A 10,542-nucleotide genomic window follows, 5' to 3' on the forward strand; every position below is an offset into this window, starting at 1 on the left:
TTTAAGCACTTTTGAAGGGGTGTCGCTAGTTCGTGGTTCCATGTTCGCGGATTCAGAGCTTCGCAGGTCTAAAAAATCCTAATAATAAAATCATTTAAAAAAAAATAATTATAATACTTCGCGGGTTCAGAGCTTCGCAGGTCTAGGAAATAATAATAGAGTAAAATAATTTAAAAAAAAATAAATAAAAAAAATTAAGCATTTTTAAAGGGGGGTCGCTACTTCGTGGTTCCATGTTCGCGGGTTCAGAGCTTTGCAGGTCTAAAAAATAATAGAATAAAGTAGAATAGAATATAATAGAATATACTTTTATTGTCATTGTTACAACATGGGATATATTGTGACAACAAAATTGGATGACTCCAGTTCCACATTTTACAGTGAGGACAAAGAAAACAAAGAGATAAAGGAACAAAGAAGATGTTTTAACTGTCTTTGTTGTATAGGCTTTGTTTCCTCCGGAGGGGGGGTGTATGTGGGGGTGAAGGACAGACAGAGATGGGCGGATCCAACTGGATGTTAGATCTTACAGTACACACGGTTCAGTGTTTTTTCCTTAATTGCCCAGTCCATAATAATAATAATAATAAAATAAAATAATAAAATAATTCAAAAAAAAAAAGAAATATATATATATATATATATATATATATATATATATATATATATATATATATGTAACCGCGTTGTACGTGTCCCACCAAAGATCCACATTCACGCTGGACTGGATGATGAGGTTTTTATTATTACAGTTCTGCAAATGGATGAGTCACAACATTAGCTTTTTCTGCTGGGTTTGATCTCTTTGATCTCTTTGTAGTACTCTGGTAAAACTGACAACAAACCCCGCCTCCTGGTCACATGTTAGAAGCCAAAACCAAACCCCACCCCATACCAGCAGATGGCACTGTTGAACTCAGCATTGCAGGACATTTACCAAAAACTATACACATATTTTAGCAGGAATTTCAATAAAATAAAAGTTATTATTACACCCGTTACATACACCCCCCTGAAATTCTGCTAAATATGGGAGTGCTACACTAAACAGAAAAAAAAATCACATGCCAAAAAGGCAAATACTGATGAAAAAGAGGACACGAAAACTGGTACAGTATTACCAGGAACAAACTGAAGTGCATGTCAGTTCTAAAACTCTCCCAAAAAGGAGTGTGAAAAGAAAGGAGGCGATCAAACTCCTAACTAAGCACAGACTCAAAGATGCCTGTTACATCTCTGAAATATCAAACATTGTTCCTGTAGTTGTAAGTGCTCACATAGGCACAATTCTTGTTTCTTACTCAAGCTTTGTTACTCAAACTGAAAGTGCATCTCTACTGAACTTAAACTAGGAACTAGCAGATATTACGGACAGAGGACTGTCACCTACCAACTGGTCATTCATCTGACAAATTAGACGACTAGGAGGCCTGATGGACTGGCGGACCCTAAGACCATAACGGTCAGGTTGAGCACAATTAACCTGAGCTTGAAGGTCTGGGACAGTCAAGTCTAAACAGTCAGTATCAGGGGAGTCTGCGTCCGGATGGTCAGTGTTCAATGGGGTCTCGTCTGGGAGACCCATACCCAAAGGGATCATATTTTCAGAGCACTGTGATGGGATTTCCGTATTGTCACTTGAAGTATGGTCAACATCTTGTTCGGGGATGTGCTGACTTCCTCGACTGGATGTATCAACACTGCGAGAGTCGGAATGGGCATCAGATCTGCTGTCTAGTGAGTTATCCTCTACCTCTGGATGAACTTGCTCTTCACCTGCCTGTATCACCCAGTTTACTGTACGGACATCAGTGTCTTCAACCGCGTCAGGTAAATCAGGGCATACATCACTTCCATGCATAGCGGCGTCAGACTCTGAGTGTTCAGATTCGCTGGCCAGATCATCCTCTAAGGGCAAGAAGCTAACAGAGAGCAGCAAATTCCTGTGAACTACCTTTTCTTTGCCCGTCAGACAATCCTTGACTCTATAGACATTGATATCAGGCTTGACTGATATGACTTCATACGGGGTCGACTCCCACTTGTCTGCAACTTTGCGTTTCCCTGGGACACCTCTGTTGGCGATCAACACCCGGTCTCCCACGACGAGAGGTGATCCTTTGGCCCTACGGTTGTACAGCTTGGCATGACGAGTCTGTTCTCTGAGAGTATTCCTCTGTACAATCTGAGCAGCTTCATGTAGATCTTTCTTCAGATGGCGTACAAAGTCAGAGTAGCTGACAACAGCGTCATTGGTATTAGCATGTTGAAACATGACATCGACAGGGAGACGAGGGATCCTACCAAACACTAGGTAAAACGGTGCAAACCCTGTTGTCTCATGCTCTGTGCAGTTATAGCAGAATGTGAGCTGCTGCAGCATTTGTGGCCACTTTGCTTTGGGCTGAGGGGGAAGGGTTCTGATCATATCTCCCAATGTTTGGTTGAATCGTTCTGCGATACCATTTCCCATGGGGTGGTACGGAGTCGTATGTGATTTCTGCACCCCTGCCATCTCTAGAAGCTCTTTGATCAGTTTGCTCTCAAAATTAGCTCCCTGATCAGAGTGGATACGCCGTGGGAAACCATAGACAAGGAAGAAATCCTGCCACAGACGGCGAGCAACTTGTTTGGCGGTTTGATTTCTGCAAGGGAAGGCGTGCGCCATCTTGGAGAAATGATCAGTTACGACAAGGACATCTACAGACTTGTTCTCTTGCTCAGCAGTCCAAAAGTCTATACAGACCAACTCCATAGGCTCAGAGGTGACTATGTTCTTGAGTGGTGCACGGTTGTGTGGTTCCGGTGTTTTCCCTACTACACAACGCTGACAGGATTTGACATAATTCACAACATCACGTTCCATGCCATTCCAGAAGAATCGTTGCCTCACCAGAGACAAAGTACGGTTCTGGCCTTGGTGACCTGCTGAGTCATGTAAACCTTGAAGGACTTTCTGTTTCAATGAATCAGGCACCACAAACTGGAAGATTTTCTTGGCCATGTGAGGATCTTTCCTTATTTTGTAGAGCATGCCATTCTGTATGGTGAGTCTGCTCCAATGCTTCAGTAGTTTCATCACACTAGACGACTCGACAGCTCTCTCACGCCTGATAGGTCTCTTGTGTCTATGCACAAAGTACATGGTTCTGCTTATTGTGTTGTCCTGTTCTTGTAAACCAACAAGCTGACTCTGTGGGAGTGCCGTTGACTGATCTCCCTTCTGCATAAGATTGAAGTTGGCATCTGTTCCCATCACTTGACCCACGCCACCAGTGGACTGAGCACTGAGGACAGCAGCAACTTCTTCCGATGTCACAGAACCATTGGAGCCTGATGGAATTGCCCTTTTTACTGACTCGTCTGATGTCCCAGCACTCTCGTCTACAACAGCGTGACAATTGTTGGATACTCTGAACACCTCTTGCACAGTACTGTTGTTCACCCCGTTGACTTGGTCCAAGAGCGAGGTATAGGGCTCGGTAACAAGGCGATGACCCACACATGACCGTACAAATGGCTCACGGCTCAGAGCGTCGGCTACGATGTTCTTTGGGCCAGGAATGTACTTCAGGTCAAAATTGTATGCAGCTAGCTTCGCTACCCACCGCTGTTCACACGCATCAAGTCTTAGTTTGGTCAAAATGTATGTCAGTGGGTTATTGTCGGTCCACGTGGTAAAGTGTCTTCCTTTCAACCAATGGCTGAATTTATCACATACCGCCCATTTCAAGGCAAGAAATTCGAGCCTGTGTGCAGGGTAGTTGAGCTGGGAGCGAGAGAGCGTCTTACTTGCAAAGGCGACTGGTCTGGCTACTTTTCCACCAGGTGGCAGCTGTGACAGGACTGCTCCAATCCCATCAAAGGATGCGTCGACAGCCAGAATAAACGGCGCATCAAAATCTGGGTGGGCCAGAGTGACACCAGTCACGAGGTCGTGCTTCAGTGTTTCAAAGGCGTTCTGGCATGCATCTGACCAATCTGCAGGCGCCAGCTTCACTTGACCTTTCTTGCGGGCTCTCTTGCGCTTTTGCTTGTCACCAGATTCAGATGTGAGCCTGAACAGAGGTTTTGCCTTCGCAGAACATGCTTCAATGAAGCTTTGGAAATACATCACCATGCCTAGAAAAGATCTGATTTTACTAGGGCATGGCGTCTTGCCATCCGACTCCATTAGATCAGCGACTTGTACGTCATTTATCGCTCTCACTTTCTCGGGGTCAGTCCGAATTCCATCCTCACTGATGACATGCCCAAGAAATTTCACAGTCCGTCTGAGGAAAAAACACTTTTTGGGTGCGAGCTTGAGGTTGTGTTCCTTAAGGCGAGTAAACACCATCTGCAGGCGTTGGAGTGCAACTTCCTCTGTGGGGGCAAACACCATCAGATCGTCGAGGTAACATAATAAGCTCATGAAATTCTGATCACCAAATATTGACATCATCATCCTCATAAATGTTGCTGGGCTGTTGCAAAGTCCCTGAGGGAGCCGGTTGTACTCGTGAAGGCCGAATGGTGAGGAGAATGCCGTGTACTTTTTGTTGTCAGGGTGCAAGGGGACATTGTAGTAGCCTGACGTCAGATCCATTGTGGAGAAAAAGGCATTTCCCCCAAGTGCGGCCAAAGCATCAGCTTGATGCGGTAGTGGGTAGGCATCCTTTATGGTTCTTGCATTAAGCCTTCTGAAATCAGTACATACCCTTAGTTCTCCATTCCGCTTCCATATGAGAACAAGCGCAGATGCATAGTCGCTAGTTGACTTCTGAATAATTCCTTTCTCTTCCATCTCGTTCAGAGTCGTCCTCAGTTTTTCATACTGACTTGGTGGTATACGTCTGTAGGGTAGACGGAATGGCTTATCATCAACAAGGTGGATACGATGTACAAACTCTTTGGCCTCTCCACAGTCCATCTTATGGCGAGAGAAGATTGACTCGAATTGTTCGATGATATGGAGGAGCTTGTCTTTACACTGCAGCGAAACCTCACATGACTTCAGGTCAATGTCTTGCAGTCCCAGAGCTTCCAATGTACGCATCATGTCCTCTTCTGACCTGGGTCGGACCTCTTTGCTCTGTACACTCTGCACGTTGCACTTGACCTCCTCTGCATTGGGCAGGTCTTCCGCTGCGATACAAGGAGACACATCTGCAATTTTCCTGTTTCTCCTCAGCACCACAACTCTGTCCGTGGGATTAAAGACTTTAACAGGCACCCATCCATCTCCCCAGAGTGGAGTAACAACTCTTCCGACAAGGACTTGTCTGGGCCCAGCCTTTGATTGGGTTGGCTCAACGACCACTGTGCTGCCCGCAGACGTCCCGGCCAACTCAGGTAACTTGCCCCAAATAACGTACTCGGTCCGTGGATTCAGCGTCACGCAACTCTTGATTTTTATTGTCCCTACTTTGTCTGGAATGCAGTCACCTCTCCATCTCTCTGTGTTAGAAAGCATTGACAGGAATTGACTGTGGTTATCGGACAGACCGTTGTCAGGAGTGGAAACTAATCTCCAGTAGCCATCAGTACTTTTCAATTGAGTCAAAATATATTTGATGGCATTGCTGCCAAGGATCATCTGTTCGGTCTGGCCTGGCACAACCATTACTGGTATTATCATTTGGCACCCGTAAACTGTGACGTGAATGTCGTACATATCTCTGGGAGAAACTTGGTGTCCACCGCAGCCTACAATGACATAATCATCGGCCGTGTAACTCATCATATCAGGGAATTGCTGCAGGAGGGACTTAGCCGTGTCCTCACTTACTGTACAAGCCATCGACCCGCTGTCCAATAGCGCTCTGAAAGTGGGGCCTTCTTGCACAAGTACAGGTGTGTAAAACAGTTCGTCAGTCTCCGCTATTCTCTGAAACCCCTGAAAGATCAGCTTCTTCGATGGAGGTATCTTGTTGCTATACAACTCATAAATTGATTTATTATCTTGCATGTCAGGCTTCACATTAGTGGTGGGAGGTATACTCAGTTGATCTGCACTGTTCTCCCCTGAGCGCAGATCAGTTAGTTTCCCTGAGGCAGCGGGACAACTTTCGTCACTGGACAATCACGTCGAGAATGCCCTGGGGCATGGCAGTGAAAGCAAAGGTTTTTGTCTCGGCAATGAGAGAGAGCACTGTGTTCGACTTCTTTGCAAATGATACATGGCTTGGCAGTGAAACCATTGATTCTGGCTCCAGGTCGCCTGGTTGGAGCTCCCCCTCTCTCTTGGAACTGGTTCGAGGTAACACGTTTCAGAACTTTCTCCAACATACTAATAACGTCCGTTAGAGAGACATACTGTGGGCTCGAAGTCTGAGGTGGCTCGTGCACGAGGGTTGGACCATGGTTCACCTCAGCTTTGTGTACGGCAATTTCCGCTCTATTCGCAGGTTGTTGTAGGGAATCTGCTTTGTAGCTCTTCTCAGCGTGGTATTCATTCAGCACCTCTAGTAACTCACATGCAGACCACTTTTCGATGGTTTTTGATCTGTAAGTGAGTGCCAGTTCCTTGCATGGGCAGTTCCTAATAAACATGCGAGTAACCTCTATTTCAGGGTTGTCAAATGTTTTGCCCTGCTCTCTCAAGCACTCAGAGGCAAGGTCAGCTGCTCTGTTTAGTCTCAGCCAGTAGTCATAGGGGTCTTCCTGGTCTTTGGGCAAAGTTGAATAAAAGTCAGCTAAAGGGACAGCAGAGTACTTGGTACAGCTAAAGTATTTCCTGAGAAGACTATAAATCATGTCAGGGCGGGTATAGACGTCTATATTACTGTTTCTAATGCTAAACCTAACTACATCTTTAGCTTTTCCTCTCAAATGTATAAGGATTTCCTCTGCTTGCTCTTCAAGTCTCACATCACTCCTTTTTATAAATGTCCTCATTAGATCTTCCCACTCATGTATTGTTATTGAGTCTGAGCCATCCCCAATAAATGACGGCGGTTCCTTAACCTTTCTCTGCGTAACCACCTGACTCAATCTGTTTGCTACATCTTGTGTGGCAGCAGCGTTAGGAGCTACTATATTATGTGACTGTATATTTGAGAATATGCTATCAGCCAATTTATGTCCTATCTCCTGAATAATATTTGTCATGTGATCAGCTAAACCCTCAGAAATTTCACTCGTGGAATTTGGCGTTGATGTGGGTCTGACCTGAGGTGAAGGTAGGCTAGCATGTTGGTCAGCTGCATTATGGGTGCTCACACTGGAACTTGCCTCTACTCTATGTGTAGCACCACCTGGGGTAGAACTATTATCAGAGGGGATGGGGGTAAACATGCCCCTGCCCCTGCCAAAGTGAATAGGTGTGTCAAATTGTGGAGCTAACACATTGCTCTGATTAAACATGTTTCAAAGATTAACAGAAAAAAATGTAAATAAGTCAAAATCACAAAATAAATCAGCAGCCTTCGTATCACTGTGACACTGCACTGTAATGAGCTAAACAATATCGCTCATGTAACTAAAATTTCAAATACTGTGAGCTCATGTGGCAGGTAGGACAGTCCTCGGTTCGGCGAGTTTGATAGAAGTCACGGGTCACGGCACCAATGTAACCGCGTTGTACGTGTCCCACCAAAGATCCACATTCACGCTGGACTGGATGATGAGGTTTTTATTATTACAGTTCTGCAAATGGATGAGTCACAACATTAGCTTTTTCTGCTGGGTTTGATCTCTTTGATCTCTTTGTAGTACTCTGGTAAAACTGACAACAAACCCCGCCTCCTGGTCACATGTTAGAAGCCAAAACCAAACCCCACCCCATACCAGCAGATGGCACTGTTGGACTCAGCATTGCAGGACATTTACCAAAAACTATACACATATTTTAGCAGGAATTTCAATAAAATAAAAGTTATTATTACACCCGTTACATATATATATATATATATATATATATATATCTATATCTATATCTATATCTATATCTATATATATATATATATATATATATATATCTATATATATATATATATATATATATATATATATATATATATATATATATATATATATATATATATATATATATATATATATATATATATATATATATATATATATTATTATTATTTTTTTTTTTTAAGGTGCACCGCTACTTTGCGGATTTTCACTTATCGCGGGTGGTTTTGGTCCCCATTAACCGCGATAACCGAGGTCCCACTGTATAGCCCTTAATCACAAAAATGTCTCAAAGGACTGCACATGATTACAATGACCTGATCTTAAACCAACATGCGGGCAAGGAGCAACTCAAAACCTCAGCGTGAGGAAAAAGAAACCCTGAGAAGGGACCTCACAAGTGGTATCGCCCTTTCAGGATGACCAGGGTGAATTATATTTAGCATTACAGTATACAAACATAGTAAACACTAGGTAACATGTTGAAAATTTGTCCGGAAAGTACATGACAGCAGCGACGCCCCCAGCCTGTAAACTAGTCCGTCTATGACGGCCACGACTCAGCTTCCCATCTCTGCCAGCTGGTCAATAAAGGTGTTGACATGCTTCAGGTCCAACGCTGGTCCGCTGACTCATCTCAAATCGTCCTTCTCCTTTGTATCACCACCAGGCAGGCTGTCGGAAAAAGACAGGACAATACAAAATATGAGGTGGGCATCAATCAAGCTTTGGAATAGAAGTGTGTCTTAAGCCTTCATTTAAAAACTTCCATTTAGGTTGCAGATTTTATCTCCGGAGGCAGGGCATTCCATAGCACCGGGGCCCGGATGGAGAACCTCTCAAGCCTGCAGACTTCTTGGCTCTCGGAGTCACAAGTAGACCGGCATTTTCTGAGCGCAGACTCCGTGCAGGAACATAGGGGAAATCAAATCAGAGAGATAAGAGGGTGCAAGTCCATGCAAACATTTGTATGTTAATAGGAGAACCTTAAAGTCACATCTTAAGTGGACTGGGAGCCAGTGTAAGTTGGGCAATACAGTAGTAATATGCTCAAACCTTTTGGTCTTAGTTGAAAGTCTAGCTGCTGCATTCTGAACCAGCTGCAAACTTTTAATGCTAGACATCGGGAGACCAGAAAGCAATAAATTACAGTAATCAAGCCGAGAAGTAATAAACGCATGAATTAAAATCTCTGCATCTGATTGGGACAGCATCGAACAAATCTTCGCAATATTACGGAGGTGGTAGAAAGCTATTCTAGTAATATTTTTCACGTGTGACTGAAACGACGGATTAGGATCAAATATAACACCTACATTTTTGACCGAGTCACTATGGGTGATATTACATTTGTCTAGGTTCAGGGTAGTGTATGAAAACAACTCACAACAGTGAGCTGGACCAATAATCAACATTCCATTTTTTTCTGGGTTAAGGCGCAAAAAGTTAAGTGACATCCATCTTGAATCTCAGTAAGGCAAGCCTCCAGATTTCTACAAACTTAACTGTCCAGTTGTCTCCAGTGGCACATACAGTTGAGTGTCATCTGCATAGCAATGGAAACTAATATTATACTTGCGGATTATGTCACCAAGCGGGATCATATAAATACTAAAAAGAACGGGGCCAAGTACAGAGCCCTGTGGAACACCACAGGGGACATTAGATCATTAGATTGTTTAGAGGTCAGATTGCCCTAGTTAACACATTGCATCCTGTCTGACAGGTCGGAGCTAAACCATGAGAGTACAGTTCCTGAGATACCAATGCATTCCAGACGAACAAGTAATATGTTGTGGTTGACAGTATCAAAAGCAGCACTGAGATCCAGCAGCAGTAACATTGATGCGGCACCGGAATCTATTGCTAAAAGGAGATCATTGGTTACTTTAGCCAGTGCTGTCTCAGTTGAGTGATTTGCCTTAAATGCTGACTGAACAGTTTTAAAGAAGTTATTTTCTGACATAAAGTCATTTAACAGCTGTGCAGCGACCTTTTCAAGTAATTTCGCACCAAATGGCAGATTGGACACTGGCCTATAATTACCTAGGCTTTCTGGGTCAAGGTTGGGTCGCTTAAGCGTGGGTTTAATGACGGCAGACTTGAAGGCTACAGGAACAATACCCGAGGATATCGATATATTATTAATATTTAAAACTGATGGTCCCAAGATCCCAAACAGATCCTTCACCAGTGAAGCTGGAAACGGATCAAGCAGGCAAGTAGTTTGTTTGGCCCTAATGACCATCTGTGTTTGACTATCAAAGGAAAAATCGTTGAAACTGGAGATTGTTTCTGAACAACCGCAGACACGTCCTTACCTAACACCTCCACATCATTGAGATAGGAGGAGGTTACAGTGCGTTCTTTTAAAATGTCATTCCTGATTAGTTGAATCTTTTTGTAAAAAAAAATTCATAATGTCATTAGCTGAATAAATAGAACTATTTGGGTTACCGTATTTTCCGCACGATAAGGCGCAACTAAAAGTCTTAATTTTTTTCAAAAGCTGACCATGCGCCTTATAACACAGTGCGCCTTATATATGGCTCAATATTAAATTCACAAGGTCTCGCAACTTACTCAACAGCCGCCGACTCGATTTTACCCCGAACGTGGAGTAGTCCTCGGTGTATG

This window comes from Urocampus carinirostris, chromosome 5, assembly GCF_059441175.1.
Source record: "Urocampus carinirostris isolate Australia breed hairy pipefish chromosome 5, RoL_Ucar_1.0, whole genome shotgun sequence".
Taxonomy (NCBI): Eukaryota; Metazoa; Chordata; class Actinopteri; order Syngnathiformes; family Syngnathidae; genus Urocampus; species Urocampus carinirostris.